The 19,555-nt window shown below is 39.5% G+C and overlaps 1 long non-coding RNA gene across 1 annotated transcript in view; it reads left to right on the top strand.

Annotated features, from left to right (window-relative positions):
- Window positions 1–5,048: 5,048 nt before the first annotated feature.
- Window positions 5,049–19,555, top strand: part of LOC139713133 (uncharacterized) — a 42,832-nt gene continuing 28,325 nt past the window's right edge. Inside the window, exons 1-3 of the long non-coding RNA XR_011709623.1 lie at window positions 5,049–5,282; window positions 9,443–9,613; window positions 12,257–12,325. This is a non-coding gene — a long non-coding RNA (uncharacterized lncRNA). The remainder of the gene's footprint in view (window positions 5,283–9,442; window positions 9,614–12,256; window positions 12,326–19,555) is intronic.

The raw sequence follows: 19,555 nt of genomic DNA, 5'->3' as shown, positions 1-19,555 counted from the left end.
ATCTATGCAACGTCAACTGGAGACTGTCAGCGTCATCATTAACCCGGCTTACAACAGTATCTTATAATGTACATAAAATCTCAAGTGGGAGTCCAGCCGTAAAGGCCAATGGCCTCTGCTGGCTCCTCCATTTTCTCTCTTAGAATTTCCTTTTTCTTTTTCTAAATCTTTTTTTTTCTCTCCATTGTGCTTGTTTTTCTTGTACATGTATACTGTTACCGAATGTAATGTTATTATCTTCAACTTGTTCTTTGTCACATGTATTTTAATGAGAATTTGGAAATAAATGAAAAAAAAAAATGACTCCCATAGGGTGGACCAATGGAATTAAGGACCTATCAGTAAGTTGGTTCAATCAGTGTCAGTGTTTTTCCCTCCTGTTTTTCTTTTAAGAATGAGGAAGGGAAAGGAAGGAAATGATGACACGCTATATACCATCTCCGACGTCATCATCATAATCATGTTCACCCGTTCCTGTTGTTGTGTTCTTTTTCTTGTTCTTCTTTCCTCTTCTGGGCCAGTCATATAATTATTGCTTAAAAAAGAGAACTATAATGCAGCTCATCGCTGTGATACTGGCAAAGCTGGGAAGACGATGAAGACTGAGAGCACTACCGCCTGTGTCTTTGTTAGAAAAACGTCGGTACACTGCAAAAAGTCCGGTGTTATTATTATGAAACATCGAGCTGGTGTTAAATTTTCGGTGCTCATTAATTTTGTGGTGTCAGATCCACACCTCCGGGTGTCACTTCAAAATATAAAATTGTTTTTTGAATCGTTTCTTAGTTACTGTTTTTCTTGTTGATTTTGAACTTCAACAAGACGATCAAGAATTTTCCGATAAAGCACTTGATTTTTGAAAAAAGAGAAAGGTGTGAACACATTTACACTACAATAACACCAGTTGGTGTGGTCTCCTATTGAAGCTGGGAGGGTACCATTGATATTAACACCAGCAATATCAAATCAACACCATGCGGTGTCATTGTTGAATTAACACCAGCACAGTGTCAAAAGTATCACCATGCAGCCCTCACAGTGTCAAATTAACACCATGAAGTGCCAGGTGAGCACTTTTCAACACCATCACAACACACTTTCTACACCTGTGGGTTGGTCCTCTATTGATACTTGATCGGTGTTAGATTTAACACCCATGGTGTTAAATCTAACACCGATGTTTTTGCAGTGTAGGCCTCATGATACCCTTGCCAGTGGCTTTGTGAGAGCATGGAAAATTGATAAATTTTGAAGAGTTTTATCGCAAAACGAGGAAACTTCATTCTTGTTAAGTTGAGATATTTGTGATTAAAGCTGCTGAAAAAAAGAAAATGATATTAAATACAGGATATTTTTAATCATGGGGGCGCTGTGGCATAGTGGATAAGACTCACGACTCCCGAACGGAGGACCGCGAGATCGAATCCCGCCCAGTGCTTACGTCCTTGGACAAGATGTTTTTACCCACAATGTCCCTCTCGACCCAGGTGTATAAATGGGTACCTGGCAACGCTAGGGTAATAATAATAGCAGGGCCCTCTGGTAGAGCAGTGGCAACACTGAAGAGGCTACCCTGGATAAATAAGACCTTATTATTATTATTATAATCATAACTATACTCTTCTCGAATATTCCTTGTTATGTCACAGGTGAGGTATATTAATAATTTGAATGGTTTAATTTTGCTATATTTGATGGACTTACTTTTAAATGTTTTAATGGCGCTTTAGCTCATTTTGCAATAAAACTCTTCATTTGATAAACTATAGCCCCAATTATGACTGCAGATGAACCTATCTATTATAGCTGCACTCTAGAATCTTGTCATTATAATAATTATACGTTATCGCCACCATTCTGTGGTTTGTGTGTGTGTGTATGTGTGTGTGTGTGTGTGTGTGTGTGTGTTTTGGAAGGCTCTTCCATCAGTTTCTATATTTTGAACTGAGATTTTTCTCCATCTCGACTTATTGTACCAATCGTTTAACAGTACTAGACCTATTTTCAAGGTCATTTTCTAGGTATTACGGCCCCATCGCTTTCTATATAATCTGACTTAAATTTTCGTGTGCAATAATAAGCCTTAATTGGACTAGCTCATCTAATCTTCTGATATTTGAAGTTAATATGGACTATTCCCGCAGCATTACAATAATTATTCTGACAAGATTCAAGGATATTTCCTTATTATCCATTGGCCTATGTTTGGCTATACACTCAGCATTAATCAGGGCCCAATCTTTTTCGAGGAACACTATCATAATTATAAGCGTCACTTTCAGGGTCTTCCCACTAACACCCAACCATATCGCTTTATCTATTACAATTTGCGTGTGTGTATTTTGTATGTGTCGATTTGTTTTTTCCCATATCTATATAGTAAATGCACAATGTAATCTCTTTAGCCCCACCCTCTCTTGACGTACCTTGTTGTCTGTTTCTGCTTCTGTTCAGAAGGCATACTTGAAAGAAATCGATGCCTTCTGAACAGAAGCAGAAACAATAGCGTGTTCAGCAACCTGGTTTCTACAGGCAGTTTCCCGACATGAGCGTCACCAATTGGGTGCGTTGGTGCGAACGCACCCCCTTCAAGACCCCCCCCCCCCAAAAAAAAGTTTTACTTATCATGTATACGAAACATGCACGCACATTTTAAAACTCCAAGGCATGGTCAGTCGGAGGTGGGACACCCGCCATTCAGCAGATCCTCCCCCGCTCGCTCATACGGGCTCGGGAACCTCACTTCGCTCTCTCGCTGATGAGCGCGGGTATAAAGAACCTCTTTTGCCTATCTGCTGAAGAAACCCGGAAGTGGAATAAGAAAGTTGCGCTGAAGGCTTTCTTCTTTTTTTATGTTGTTAGCTGATGAAACCCAGAAGTGGAACCAGAAATATAAACGCACCCCCGGCCCCTCCCTTGAAAAAAAAAAAAAGCTGGTGACGCCCCTGATTTGATAATAGATGTCCATGCACATTATACAGTAGGCTATACATTCTGCAAACACTGGGGGTGGGGGACTCCCCATCACAAGCTTTTTGATTAAAAAAAACAACAACATTAACAACTTGGAAAAAATCGCCCCCCCCCCAAAAAAAAAAAAAAAAGATTCTCGAGGGTTCCGCCACAGGATTCTTTCCTTCGACGGGGTGGGGTAAGGGAGGAGGAGCGAGGAACCCACAAGGCACAAGCGCAGCCCACCCCCCCCCCCCTCTCGCTTCCTCGGACAGCCCCTCTCTGCCCCCTCCCCCGCCTCTGCGGCCCCATCTCACCTGAGATGCATGGTACCATGGCATCCAGGTGCTCACAGCTACACTGTGTCTGGCTATTAAGGCCCTATCTTATTGTGCCCATGTTTCTTCCCAATTTGCTTTTCAGTATATACATGATAATTAAAACACAGAAAATAGGGCCCTACCTCTTAATTCGCAGTTTTTGTAATAGCCCCCAATATTGTTGTTTCTCTGTTTGTACTTAACACCTTCTATTGTTCAGCAGAATTGTGTGTGGTTGCTTTACACATAAAAAAAGACCAGTCGTCAGTTTCAATCATGAATCGTGAAAACGAGGCGCTATAAGATAGTTAACTCAAGTTCACATTTTTAAAAATAGGAGTGAACAGTGAAATAACAGTGTGTTTACTATCGGCAAATCTCTCGCGCTAATTTATTATACGAAAGGATGCTCGAAGTGAGCTAGTCTATCTATATGGTTCAGGAGCCTGTTTCATAAAGATTGAGCGTAAGTTGCGATCAATCGCAAATCGCGTTTCATAAACAACTTTGCTATTGATCGCAAGTTACTATCAATCTACTGAAAGTTACGCATGAGTTTTCTTGAAATCAGGCGTGAGTCTCTTTATGAAACAAGGCTTACACTCAAAATTGCACGCAGCTCCATTGCACCTATTTAGTTTTATGCTCAAGAAATCCGAGGGTAAGATCAATCACAACTCTTTACGAAACAGGTCCCTGAACCCTTTTTATACAATATGTACTAGATGTTACCAAAAAAAAAAAAAAACCATTTCCCACTTTTGATGCTTAATACAGGGCTCCACACTAACTTTTATTTTTGGTTCCAGATTTTGGTCAAATTTAACCCTCTGTACAACTGAAACCTGAACTTTAGACAGGAACCAATGATGGTATTTGAGTGTGTACCTGCTTACAATGACCCTGGGGACATGGATACCACCAGTGTCCTGTTCAGAGCTCTGCTCCAAGGCACGTGAATGCTCTACTAATTAATTATTCATGATGGATTACATGCATGGGCACTGCTATAAAGTCTGAATTCCTAGCAAAGGGTGAAATGCATGCACATTAAAAAAGTAAGCACAAGTTTCCATGTGTTTGCATATACCACATTTCAGAATGAATAAAGACTAGCTATGATAGTGGAATTCCTCATTAATAAATAATGGAGCATTCAAATCCTGGTCATTGTCCAGGACCATTGTCTAGGTGTCAACTACACACTCCCATATACACATCTATTGACTTAGCTGTGCAAAGTTAAAGTTTTGTACAAAGTACAAAGGGTTGAAAATAGAGCAAAATCTGAAACCTAACTGAAAAATTTATGTTTAATTCAATGAAACTGAATAATGCTGTCATTTTAGAATTGCCACCAACAAAATTTTACACTATTCAGCTATTGCTCAGTTCAATGTCAGTCTTATCTGATAAACGGTTTTGGAAATATTAAGGATCAAAAGTGGGAAATGTTTTTTGTAACACCGTCCTAGTACATGACGTACTAGTACAGTATTCTTTTTTTCGCCGACTATACGCGTCAAGCCGAGTGATGGCGCGATCCCGTGAACTGCTGCGAGAGCTGCGCTCAGAGATGCAGAAATGAGCTTGCTGTGGCGAGATTACGAGAGCGAGCTAAATGAGGTGCGGGTGGCACGCTCATAAGCTGGCGCTGCATTAGCTGAAACCAACGTGATAACGATGTAGCACAATATGCATCACATACTGTGTGTGCTGCTTGTCCCTTACAGATGTACATTGTAACAACAAAGCGTCGCAGCGAGCCCTCGAACATTCAACTCTCGCCTTGAATTAATTCAGAGGCATCTTTTCATTACACACCGGAATAATATAATCGAGTATTTCGGGGGTAGAGGGGATATTCTACTTGTTCGTTTTCTAGTACGAGAAAGCTTGTAGAAATTAGAGTTTGTGAAGGTGTGAAAAGCCAGCGCAAGACCCTTCTCTCCTGATGTGGAAACGTTCGACGGTCGGTGGCGACTGAATTCGAGCTCGCGAAAGAAATTGGTGAGACAGTGTGCATGTGCTGTATTCAAGATCTACACTGTGTATAAACGTTAGTATTATTGAATTAACGTTAATAATAACACCCGAGCCAACTGCCATGTGACAGACAGTAAGTTTCAACCTTTAGCCTGGTCTTGGTGGAATCGTATATTACTGCCAATCAGTCTATGTTGTGACGGTTATGTACAAAATGTAACTTTTGGCAGTTTTGCTATCATGAACGTGCATGATTTAAGGAGGAAAAACAACATCCGGTGCTAGTGACTGTTGTCTGTAGTGTACTTTCACACCTGTTTGTCAATTGACCTCCAAACATGCGCAAAGTCACCCTTTCGTTATTCGGTAAACTTAAATACTTGCATCTGACGTCTCCAAAGTCGAATACATGTTGTTAGATCTAACGTTAGATGTTAGTTTCAACACTTGTAGTATTTATACAACTTTTCCAGTAGGTCTAGGCCTAGATCTGTCGGAAAAGGGTTTGAAAATTTTGATCTCTAGCTGGTCTAATATTATGTAACGGTTACACAAGCACAGTACTAATTAGACAGAAAGATCCGTCTGTCCGGAGGACTCTTTTTATATTTTGCCATTAACGCTGTCCTCCGTAGACAGACGGAAGGTTGCAGTACCCATTGCTGTGTGGATGTTCTTAACCACTGTCTCTATGGAAAATTGGGTGAGGTACCTCACCCTTCTCGATTACGTCTAATTCACGGCCCTAGGTCGGCAAATTTAAGCTTGTATAGTGAAATTAGCTTTTTAAGAATACATTGAACTCACCAGATTAATGAATAATCCAAACTTTCAGTAGAATTTTCAACGTAAAACACAGCCTGTCGCGTCGTCACGTTCAAACTGCAGAAACATACACTATGAATCTATTAGCCAATCACATGCGAGGTAGTTTCTTCGTGTTTGTTTTACTAAAACACGTACCTCGCATGTGATTGGCTTACAGATTCAAAATGGCGACTTACAGCTTGCGAACGGCGATGTTGCGATATCGATAAAATGTCTGCGTTATAACCGAGTTTATGTGAGTATTTCGATTGCAAAATTGAGAAATTTATCCCAAATATTGCTGCATAATGTGTCATGTCATGTCAAACTTGTTTGAATGTAAAAAAAGCTGTCTGAAATTTGGTTTATCGTAACGTTTGATCTGTGCGCGACTGCTCCACACAGGAGCCGCAATCATTGACTTCGGTCTGTATACGGAGGGGATCCGTGAAGCCAGACGCAGTCTCCGCGGAACATTCCCCGACGGACAGATACAGACCGATCTTTCGGTCAAAGTACTAATCAGACGTTCAGCGCACTAGTGTAGCGACACAGCTGCTTTTTCTGTGGTGTCATTGAAAAGCTGAAATTTGTTTTTCTCTTTTCCTGGCCTAGGCCAAGTCTTGCGTTTATAGTGGTTGTACATGTAGCTTCAAAGCGGCTAAGTGCGTGCACAAGTGTGCAGCCACTACCTGACATGTTACATCTTTTTCTATAGTTTTTCTTCTTTTATTTTAAAGTAGAATCGATACCTTAATTTGCCTTTCCTTCCTATCAATCATTTGTTTGTTTTGTAGTTTTTATCTTATCTAACTTTCTCAATTTCCTATTTAACTACTTTTTGTCTAATTGTCTTTTGTTTCCTTCATGGGTTTTTCCCTCAAACTAGATCTACATGTGTTCAAGGGACTTTCCTTTCCATCATCTCCAATAATCTCTTTCTTGTGTCGTTCTAATGAATCGTTTTCTTCATTTCCTTTTCAACCTGTATGATTCTTTCCTTTCTAATCATTGCTTTTATCCAGCTTTGATTCATCTCTCATTCTATATGATATTCTACCTAGTGCTTTTCTGTTTTCAATATATTTTTCTTTACTTTCCTCTTTTCTTTTCAAACATATCCATCTCTCCCTTGCTTTCCTTTAAATGCAAGTTTTTTCTTCTTTCCTTCCTTCCATTATCTTTTAGTGAACTCTCTATTTTGTAAACCTTTTGTTTCATTTTTGCCAGGTTTTCTTTCATTTCCTTTTCTGCCTTTTCCTAGCCCATTATATTCTTTCACCTTTGCCTAAGTTATACATAACCACGTTTTTCAGAATTTTCTTTCATGCACACACACACAACCTCACACATGTACGCAGGCACGTGCACACACACACACACCTGCACACACACACACACACACACACACACACACACATATGCACACAACACGAACAACCCCTTTAATCGCTACCGTGATTTGGTACTAGCTGAGAGAAAGGCAGAAAAATTATTATCTTTTTAAGGATACCATAGAAGAGCTTGCTCTGATTGCTGTGAGATACTGTAAAACAAGGAATTTTCGCGTGCATTTTAATTTTTCGAATTTCGCGAGCGCCAAGATTCGCAAAATTAAAATGTACGCGAAAGTTCTTGACTACACTATACGCATTGAATGCCAGTGGCAGTTCGCGAAAATTTCATGCTGCAAAATAGGCCGTCGGCTCCAATTCGCGAAAAATTCATGCCGCGAATATATCATGTTTTACAGTAGCTACATTCAGATCAGTTGCGGCACTCGCTGCCATGAACATGTTTTTTGTACACCGTGCCATGCTGCGCCGCACTGTCTGCTCCTGCGCAGCGCTGTCTGCTCCTGCGCAATACAGCTATCGCAGAGCAAACTAGCTGCGATCGACATACACGTGTATCCTGACAAGTGTAAAAGTGTCAAAATGGTGAAAATTCCTTTTCCTTTGGACTTGAATCTCACTCAGATGCTAATATTCGAGGCTGTTGGATATATTTAGAGTGAGTTTGTGCATGTTTGGAAGTCATTTGACAAACAGGCTGTGCGAAAATACACTAGCACCCAACATCTGATCATTAAACGTTAAACCACGAGCACATTTACTCAAAAAAGCTCAGGCAAAATGCAACAATAGGACGGACATCGATGTCCCAGGGTACAAAGTCTGGCTTCATGTAATCCCTCCCCATAGTCTTCTTAGGCTAATATTATGTTTGGCTTGGAGAGCTGTCCCGTGTCAGTGTAAAAAAAAGACAAATGGGTAGATTCTAAATTTCATAAAAACTCCACCAAACAGATTTATTGAAAATGTTTAATATGGTACACTTGTAGGATGTTTTGCGATACAACTGGCTTACACATTCATCACGTATGATATCTCTAACATTTCAATGCTCCCTATGATAAACAGTACAGGTCTTTAATAAGCTACACATTGTTTTTGAGGTAGAAAGTATTTTAGTATCTTTTACATGTGTACAGTATGTATGCACTGTATGCACAGTGGAGCAGACCAGTCAATCAGTACAAAAATACAAAATGTACACCACATGGTGGACTGTACTCTAACCTAGTGTAAATAAGAAAAGATGGGAATATGCTGGTAGGTACTGTACATATGAAATGACAAAGAAGTGATGATGTAACCATACTGAATACTGATTACTGAGTAGTATGCAGTATTGCAGAGTCTAAAGTCAGCAAGTCTTTGTGTACCTTTCAGTGAAAGTGAAAAAAAGAAAGAAAGATTAATTCAAAATGGATTGTAACTTTTACTTTCAGTTTGGGCCATAATTCTTCTTTTTCAGGGCACTACGATTCTTGATTTACAGATTTTAGTGGCCCGAACAGGCCACCAGACAAGTGTGAGCCTTAGTATCTTTCTGACCAACATATTTTCATCCCCACCCTACCTGCTGATAAACAAGATACTGCATTTCTGCTGAACTCTCATTCCATCGTTTAGCCATTCTCTAGACTTCCATTCCCATCTGACAACCATCCAAAGTCAAAACAGCTAACAAAACCCAGACACATAATCAAAACATCTGTCACTCACTGACTGAAACTGAGTAAACCGACAAAGATTCCACTTTGAAAGAACACCCATTCTCCGAACCGCCACCAAATGCAATGCTGTTCAAGTGTCTTTACTCCCTATACTAATACTATAGCACAAGGTAGTATACCGCACCTGCTGTACGTAATAACAAGAAAGCATTATCACAACTTTATCATAATGGACAGTTTGTTCGGGACACCTGTGCAAATTGGAAGTACACTACAGTTCTGCCATGCTGTAGGTCTTTATATTCAACATATTTCGACATCATTAAAAATGGTCTAGTTCTCTCTTCCACTCCAGTGACAACCCACTAGATCCAAGGTATGCGGCAAGCGCAGCTCTGAAGCCGACTACGATGACTGCATGGTGTCGGGATGGAAGACTCGTCGACGTCAGACTGCGCCAGTCCTGATGTCCGTCCGGTGATTTGCGAGAGCCTATTGGACCTCTCCGACTGGGTAGATCTGCTAGGTGAGTCCAATGATTTTACCACAGTCATCTGATGAAACTGTTCGAGATACAGGCTACTAATGGGCTACAAAACCCTCTGAACCCTGGTACACTTTACAATCCATTAGTGTGAAGATGGAAGCGTGTCACATCAAGATATTACATTCGAGGTAATACCAGGTTGTAGTACAGTACTCTGACCAGCTTGGGCAAGTTTTATGTCCATACCCAAATGTTGCATTATGTTTTTATACAGTTGCATGTTACAATATGTTGACTAGTTCTCTGTAGATCTTACATATACATGTACACACTGTAGCTGCAGTAGATTACAATGTATGTAAAGCTCAGGCTGTCCAGTAATCTTGGGTGACCCTTACATTTTAGAGTATGATTTTTTTATTTTTATTTTTTTTATTTTTATTTTTTGGGGGGTATTTTGTCTTTTTTGTTTCTATCAGTAATTTTTGAAAAACTCTTTTTGAACTTTTTGTTTCTTTTTCTTCATGATCATACAAAATGTGTATGCAATGGTACATTTACTAGTACTACCAGATTTGTGTAGTTTATGCAAGTAGTGGAGAAAGACTGCTCTAAGTCTTTAATTAAAGGACAAGTCCACCTTCATGTATACATAAGGATTAAGAGAATGCAGCAATATTAGTAGAACACATCAGTGAAAGTTTAAGGAAAATTGGACGATCCGTTCAAAAGTTACGAATATTTCAAGTATCTGCGCAGTCACTGCTGGAAGAGAAGACTACAGTGTATGATGTCACATGCGTACAACTATATAAGGAAAATAAAAGGATTTCACAAACTTTACTTTTTGAATAAAGTGCACATTTCTTCGACTTGCTACTGACGTACGTGTATGTTAAGGGTAATATTATTCCCCCTGCCTTCTGAAAGAGAGAAGTCGAGTGTTCTTTTATTATGTGAGAAAAGTGAGAATATCTTGAATTTTCTTTATACTTTCTTTATATAGTTGTACTCATATGACATCACATGCTATAGTACACAGTGTAGTCTTCTCATCCAGCCGTGACTGGGCAGAAACTTCAAAAATTCATAACTTTTGAATGGATTGTCCGATTTTCCTCAAATTCTCACTAATGTGTTCTACTACAAATTCCTGCATTCACTCAACCCACATGTCTATGAAGGTGAACTTGTCCTTTAAAGAGGATGTAGTCAGAACAAACAAAAGTTAAGCTAAAAGGAAAGAGTGACATCCCACAAGCACAATAGTGAAAGTATGATCAAAATCGGATGAAAATTAAGGAAGTTATGAAATTGAAATTTTGAAGTTTTGCTAATTCGGGCAACCAGCAGAAATTTTCTTGAATGGTCAATATAAAATTATATGCAATGTGTGCATGAATGTATAGTGAATTGATGATGTCACCCCCTAACAATTTGCTGCACTGTACATAAAGTCATGAGATTTCCTCTTTTTTATTAAATGCAATTATGCCCTTGTCTTGAATCCTGATATCTGACTGATAATTATATTAAAGGTACAATGTACAGTTGTAGTCAGCCAGAAATGGCATTTAATGTTTCATGATTCTAAAGGGTATACATGCTGTATACATGTTACAGAATATTTTAATTTTGGTCAATTTTTCGTTGATAAAAATGTGAATGGAAAAGTGTAAAGGTGATCTAAAGACATCATCAGCTCACTCATTTGCATTGGCCTACATGTGTATCATCTTATGTCAACTGAATATAGGAACTATTTTGCAGGAATTAGCGAATCGTCACAAGTCAAATTTCCCTAGAGTTTTCTCCAATTTTGATCAAATTTTTACCTTTGTGCTTGTAAGATTTCACTGCCTGGAAATCTGTAGTTTCATGAACTAAGAGCTCATATCGGCATGGGTACATAAATTTGTTCTAACAAAACTTGTGAATCATACATTGTATGTTACTTTGGTTACTTTTCGTGAAGCGAAGGGAGAAGAGTACAACATGTATACCAGCATGGAGCTACGGAAAGTAGTTCCATGATACCAGCTTGTCCATGTAAAGGGTACTATTGTACATGTACATTATACATGTATCGGGAGGAATTGCTAAATTTGTGTAGGAGAATTAATTTTGCTGAGCGTCATAATTTATGTGTGTGATCGTGAGATCTTATGCAGGACCACGAGGCAACTTCACTTGAGTGTGTCAGCACAATGGAATGTGGTGGTCAAGTGTTCTGAATCGTAACTAGTCTACAGAAACAAAGAATCCATACATTTTAGGAGACTGGAGAGTGTAGTACATTGTATGTGTTCTATCTTGGGATTTGAATTTAGTAAAACAGGGTAGAATTTGGCTAATAGTAAAGGTTTCATTTTGTGATGATAGTATTGGAATTCAACATTTTTATTGGATGGGATTGTATGTACATGTAGTTAAAACTGAACAGCCTTTGTATGCAGTAAAGATAGAGCAGTCTGTAGGCTTGAAGCATGAGGAGAGAATTATCATTTATGTACACTTGAATGAAAGCCTGGTACACACTGTATACAGTGTGTGATGTAGGCCCTATGTACCATGATGTGAGAAATAATCTGAGATGTACCTGGAGTGTGACAGAAACATATGGGGTGAAATTAACACCATTTGCCTCCAAAATGTGTGGGTGATTTCTTAATACCCAACCAGAAGCAGCTGAATCTGAGATTGAGCCACAAACACCACCTGAACCTCAGCCAGAGGCACAGGGGGAATCAGGTAAGGAAAGCCCAGGGAGTGGTGTTTGGCAGTCATGTGCTTTACTTCAAGGCCAAAATTACATACAATTGTATCATTTACAGTGTACAAAAACGTATTAAAGCCTACGTACACTTTATACGACTATTAAACTTACAGTCTGGTGAGAGGAGACTATTTCAGCTGGGCTGCCAGGGTCATACCATTTTGAGGAGGGTTTGTCCTCCAGAGTAGAGAAAGTTGCTTTGATATCAAAAAGGTGGGAGACATCACTGCAACAGGGTGGCAGAAATTTGAGGGGAATCAGCAGAATGATAAGAAAGGAATGTTCCTTCAATGTTATGACTTTATTATCTCACTTGAATCTTATTGAGGATGTTCAACAAAACCATTTTGTTAAAGTACCTGTAGCTTTTTTTTTTCTTTTTATTTAGTGTCCTTTTTGGAGACCTTGCAGGTCATAGTCAGTATAAAAAAATTGTTCAGCTTCATTTGTCAGCCCCTCCCCTGAAAGGAAAGGAGGTATTTTTTTATTTTGTATTTGTGTGTGTGTGTGTGTGTGTGTGTGTATGTGTGTATGTGTGTGGGGGGGTATTGATTGGGTCAAGGTTGAATCATGAAACATAACGAGATATTCTCTGTGCCTTGTGCCAGCAGTTTACTCCTGCCAGACTGTAGAACGGCATTGAAATGCACAAAAAACAACCAAAACCCCCCCCCCCCAAAAAAAAAAAAAAAAAAAAAAAAAAAAATTGTTTTTTATAAAACTGCCCCACATCCATTGCACTGGAGATGAATAAAGCAACTGATGTCCAACTCCCTCACCTTTGCCCTGTCTGTAGAGCATGCACCATTACTACATAGATTACCCACTGCCTGGGATTTAACATGCATTGTGTACACAGTGTACAGATCACAACAGAGCCATTCTCACTCGCAGATATCTCAAAATCAAACTTTCCAAGTTTTTACTGCCCTGTTCACACTTGATCAAACTGCTGAGAAGCCCCAAATTTTACAGTATTTGGTATGTACTGCCTCTGTGCTGAACTCAGTGTTGACTCTTTGCCAGTCCCCAGCTTGGTGTACAGGTTGTACATGTGTAGGCCTACAGTTTTACAACCCTGCAGAAACTTGTGCAGGAGGGTACAATGCACAGATTAGTTTATGATGAAACTTTACATTACGTATATATTGGCAAAATTTGTGAGATTTTACACTACACTTGTGGTAGATTTTCACTGATTTTGTGTCCACATTTGGAATATTCAGACTACACGTTTGTAGCAAGTAACACCAGTGGAAGTTTGACAACTCGCGGTATTTCAGTGAAACCGAGAGTGTGAATGGCCCTTTCTTCCAGAAAAAAAAGAAGAAGATGCAGAATATTTGTATTCTGGACTTGTACAGCACATAGGCCGTACAAGTGTATGTTAACATCATATATTGCCTGGCATTGCATAGAACCTACGTGTACACGTATACAGTACGCGCAATAGAAAACGCCCGACGAAAGTGCGTCCAAATTTCGTCCCAACGCTTTTAGCGTTGTTGAAATTGCCCGGGACGTTTTCAACGCTTTTTGCGTCCAGACTTCATGGACGGAATTTGGACGAATTCAACGAAATCCCCGAACGCTTTTCCGATCATGTGGACGCTTTCAACGCTTTCAACGCTTTCAACGCTTTCAACGCTTTTGTCATGCGTGCGTTGCGCGCGTCTACGGCGGATATGTACAGCATTGTAAGCCGACCCGACCCTTTGATTTTGGTCGCTTCCCACATTGCACAGGACAACGAATTAGGCGAATTTGACGAATTTTACAAGAATCTGTAGTAGTTTACTCCATCACGGATCGCCAGCATAAGTACCGGCAGTCTAGATTTAGGACAATGTTTACGTATTTAGCGCAATTGTTAAAGCACTGGGGGGTGTTTCATAAAGCTGTTCGTAAAGTTACGAACGACTTACGAGCAACTGTTGATCAGTTCTTGTGCTGAATTATCAGAACTGATCACCAGTCATTCGTAAGTTGTTCGTAACTTTGCGAACAGCTTTATGAAACAGGGCCCTGGCCCCATGAATCAGCCGTCCCATCTCAGACGATCCGCGCACTGGACGGGAGCGTCGCGGACTTGCTGCAAAACTCGTAAACTGGTTTGAAGAAAAAAAAAAGTTCAAAATCTAAACTAAATGGCAGCCAGCGCCCGGTTGCTGGTTTTGTTTTGTTTTGTTTTGTTTTGTTTTTTGTTTTTTTCCCGTAACTTAGCGGGCGTAACACTAACGCACGTACTCAGTATCTGAACTAATCTCGGATCTTCTGAAGCCAAAATTATCCTCAAAGAGTATAATTATGCATGTTTATAAACGATTCATGTGCAGTGAGAGTCAGTCTTGTGAGCAAAATACATGTATAATTCGTTGATGTTCTATAGTTTACTTCATATATTTTTTTTTCACCTTAAGCTATGTGTTCCCAACAAAAGCATCGTGCAGGAATTGAAGAGTAATTTGGCATAGCAATTCGAACATTTATTACTGTTTTCACAGCGCCTATATTCTGGTAAATATTACGAAAAGATGCGCCAGTATTTTCGAGATCGTTGTAAAGATTGTATTGGAATTTAAAAAAAAAAGAAATACATTGTATGAAAGCTTACTACTATAGTGTTATTATCACAGATCAAATTCCTGGTCGGTCCCGAAAAAAATTCAGTTTTGTGTTTATATCGGGATCCCCGTCATTAAATTCAACTATATATTATATATATATATATATATATATATATATATATATACATTATTATATGAAATACAATACCGTATATTGACTTCCGGTATGACGTGTTTTGTTTTGTTTTGTTTTGTTTTGTTTTTTTGTTTTGTTTTGTTTTGTTTTTGGTCAAACAAATCTTTTTTTTTTTGTCAACCAAGACGGACAACTTTAGGCCCGAATTCACGAAGGTGGTACAAATGAAACCATGGTTTAAACCATGGACAAAAGCCATGGAGCGATAAGTGTCGCATGGAATATTCGTGACGAAATCAGTCATTTCGTCGATGAAATGATTATTTTGTAACGAAATAACAAAATTTTGTAACTAATTGAAAATTTCGTTGACGAAACTACCATTTTGTCGACGAAATGACCCATTTCGTGACGCAATATTCCCTGCGACACTTGGCGTTCCCTAGTTTTTGTCCATGGTTTAAACCGTGGTTTAATTTGTACCACCTTCGTGAATTCGGGCCTATAAGTGTAAAAATATGTTTACATACACGATAATTATCTTTCTTTGAGGGGGTAGGGATCAACGGCAGTTGTGGCGTATCGGGCATCGGATGTTCGCACGAAAGTACATGGTGTAACATTGAAAATAAGACACATCGTGAAACAGCTGGGTTATCAAGAAAAACAGAGCTCAGGTGAGTTTTTGATTGTAAGTTTTTACAAGCGAGTAACGTTCTGCCACCCCCCCCCCCCTTTTTGCCTCGGAATAGTTTGATTGTTTTTATTTTCGTCTTCAGATTAAAAGAAAAATACATGTACACACAAGTTGTGTATAATATACATTACATTCATTACGTAGAACAGTTTTAAGAAACGGGGATCGAATGGCCCGTTCAATCATATCTACAAAATACATATATTGTATATACGACTGTTCTTCAGAGTCCCGAATTTACAATATCCAAATGATCTAGTAAAATAATCTATAGTCAAACGGTCTATACAGTGCACATAGTACAATGTCAAGTGTGCGTGAGATGATGATGATAATGATGACGATAATAATAGTAGTAATAATCGGGAGTGGAATAAAGAAAAGAATGATATTTAGTTCTCATTTTTTGAATTATCGTTTGTATGAACATCCATCGAATACTTGAATTACAACTTTGAAATGCCAAATAAAAAGAAAAACGAAAATCAAACTTGTACAGTCCAGAAGGAAGTTTCAAGAGGTATTACCATACTTTGGATTTTGGAAACACGCACTTCATTTCTCTTCAAGTTCAATCATGGAATAATCTAAATGATCATATCACGAGTAAAACGATATACACGTGACATTATTCTTGACAGACAGTGTTATCTAGATAATCATGGCGAATTAAAGATATAAACAACACGGCACTGCTGGAAAAGAAAGAACTAATTGGCCTTTGACATTCGGGGATCAAAAAGTCACTCGATATCTTTCAAACATCATCGACGTAAATCTATACCACGAGTACTAGTATAGTTTGCTGTGTGTGTGTGTGTGTGTGTTGTGTTGGGAGTGGGGATACGCAATCATTAAAATAATTACATTCTGCATGAGATATTGTTGTGTGTACAGTTCTGGTTGAGATGAGGATTTAGCTTTTAACTTTTTGCAAGATATTCAGAAACCACGTACTCTATGAGATGTCAAAGAGTATGCAATTCCATGGGGTATCAAAAGTTTATTAGATGAAAATCGGTTTTGAAATGGCTGAGATATCAAAAAAAAAAGGGGGGGGGGTGAAACAAAGAGATCCTAATAAAGTTATGGCTTGTCGCCTTTTATTATTATCACTTTTTTTGGGATATCTCAGCCATTTGAAAACCAATTTTCATCAAATAAACGTTGAACCCTTCTTAAAATTACGGTACATGCTCTTTCATATTTCATAAGAGGTTTCTCATTATCTCACTTAGGAACGTGCAATACAATAATCCCCACCTCAACCAGTACTGTACATCCATATGGGACCCGTCTTATAAAGCCTTCAAATCAATCACAAGTCCCCAAATCAATCGCAACTTGCATTGCACCTCTCAAAAAACTTGTGATTGATTTTTATCACAAGTCTTTCATAAGACAGGCCGGCTCCAGGCGACTTTTTGTTCGTTTTGTCAAGGAGCTGAAGCTCCACGGTTTTATGGTGCAGGGTGACACAGCTCCAGTGAGTATAATTCGACACAGGTTCGGTTCTGCCGGTGGTACGTAAACATGTCACGCACGGGGTGGCACACGTACACACCACATTTGTGATATATAAGATCATCACTGCACATTATAGTTGGGGCAGCAAAGAAACATGCGCGCTGTACATTAAAATACATTGTGAACACGAGCATGCAGGGCATTCTTCGTTTCTGCACACACGCTTGTCGCGTTGTGCCGTCATTGAATACTCTAGTAGCACGATTATGTGTTCCTTGAGTTCATTGTGCCGAAGATTATGTACAACGATCTTTGATCATGTTGATTGTGTTGTGCGAGTCGAGTCATACTAGTACAATGCACGGTATTAGTGCTAGACATACAGGTTCGTGACAGCTAGCTACAGGTCTTCCTCGTTGCGTTGCATTGCAATTGCAAACCAGGGGAGGTGTGAGAGACAAACACACACTCATATAATAGCGCTACGGCATGACAACGCTTTTACTTGAGCGTATTGGGAAACGGTAAGGTTTATTTTGGCCTCATTAAAATTTCATAGAAACGACAAAGGGTACATACTGATTGATGAGGAAAGTCAAGTTGTGAAACAAACGCGGAATGCAGCTTTGCTTGTTGTATGCAGGTTTATAGTATACAAATACCGGTATACTATACTCGTATTCATCTCGGAGGAGGATGCATCCTTAGTTGCCTATTGTGTAGTCCCATACATGCATAAATGTGTTAGTTTTTACTCCCGATTTGCCGGGTTGATTGCGCAGCTCAGTCGCGCTCATGCAGAGACTAATTTTGGTTTTGCCGCCGGAAAGGCCGCACCCCGACTGTTCATTTTAATTTTTTGAAAAATACTGCAGCCTATATGCCGGAAAATACGGTATGATGTGTTTTGAGCCTATAAAGTATAGGCAGTATATGCCGGCAAATACAGTATTAAAGGGTCCGGGGTATGTAGGCCGGGCCTGTAGGAAGGACTCCCTAATGTCCCTCAACTAATTTGACGGCCAATGTTGTACAACCCTACTTAACCCTACAAAAACCCTAACCCTAGCTAGGACCTATCCTTGCTTGTTAACGCATGGATGCACACGCACTGCAGTGCGGCCTATTTCACGATTTTGCTGAAGAAGCGAAAAAACTGACCCAGCAAATGTCATTACTAAATACTATGAGTGAGAATTTTTTCGCAGAATTAAACATACTTGTCGGTCAGATATCACCGATATGGCTGTGTGTGTATACGTGAAGGGAGGCTGGATTGTGTTGTGAATTGTGGTGGGTGCAGAGATGCCAAGTTCAAAAAACTTTTATGAGTGAGATTTTTATGACTCGGCGTCTCGGCGTTCGCGCACATGCGCACGAGAACGAGGAGGGTGTCCCCCTCCCATGGTAGGGAGCTTTTTAAAATTATTAGCTCTTAATGATGCGATCTGGTGCATACTTAAGTGACTATTTTTTACTAATTTTGAGAGGCAAAAGGGAAATATACCTTCAATTGCAACTATCACTTTAATCCTTTGAGCTATGCTCCTTATTTTTGGCCCAAATTGCAGACTTCAGATGTGTGCGAAAAATGGGTGCCATGCGCGAGATCGTGAGACAGACCCTAAATGCTTGAGTCTCACGCAGAATGCGTGAGACTTGGTAGCTCTGTGGGTGTAGTGTACGTGTGTATGTATGTTTGCACTTTAAACATTTATGCACTTGCTATGACATTCTTGTGTTTTAATGTACAACTCTCCCACACACAACCATCCGCACACAACCCAAACCCACGGCCCACATACACTCCTTCACCAATACACACACACACGCTTAATAAATACAGTACATACAGGGTGTATACTACATCGGACACAAACATCATCACTCACACATTCACGATGTACGTACCAGTAAAATCTATGTCCAAATCTAATACACTGTACAATGATAAGAAGTTGATTGCGTCTGTATGTTTTTTAATGTCCAGCGTCTCAAGGACGTCTCTGCTATCAAGGTACCGGTATGCACTGGAATAATTGTACGCCTATTGGTGTACAACCATTCTTAGGACTACGAGTGTAACGAATGCACAATTGTTGCATTCATGTTTGGGTTTCTTTTTCCCCCACCCATCTGTACATGGTCCCCCTCACTAATCAGCAGACAAAAAGCAAGAAGAAAAACAAAAAGTCTTCCAAAAACTTGTGGGGGGGGGGAACTGTCATTGAAAGGTGGGCACCATGCTCAGAAAAAACAACAACCCAAAACCAACATTGCCAAAATTGTTTTAAAAAAGAGATATACCATACTTTTCAGCAGCTCGATACACTTTCAG

Source organism: Diadema antillarum, unplaced genomic scaffold (genome assembly GCF_040938485.1).
Source record: "Diadema antillarum isolate AM-2024a unplaced genomic scaffold, OU_Dant_1.0 seq00001910_RagTag, whole genome shotgun sequence".
Taxonomy (NCBI): Eukaryota; Metazoa; Echinodermata; class Echinoidea; order Diadematoida; family Diadematidae; genus Diadema; species Diadema antillarum.
The sequence above is the reverse complement of the archived record's forward strand: the minus strand, read 5'-3'. Positions and strand labels throughout refer to the sequence as shown.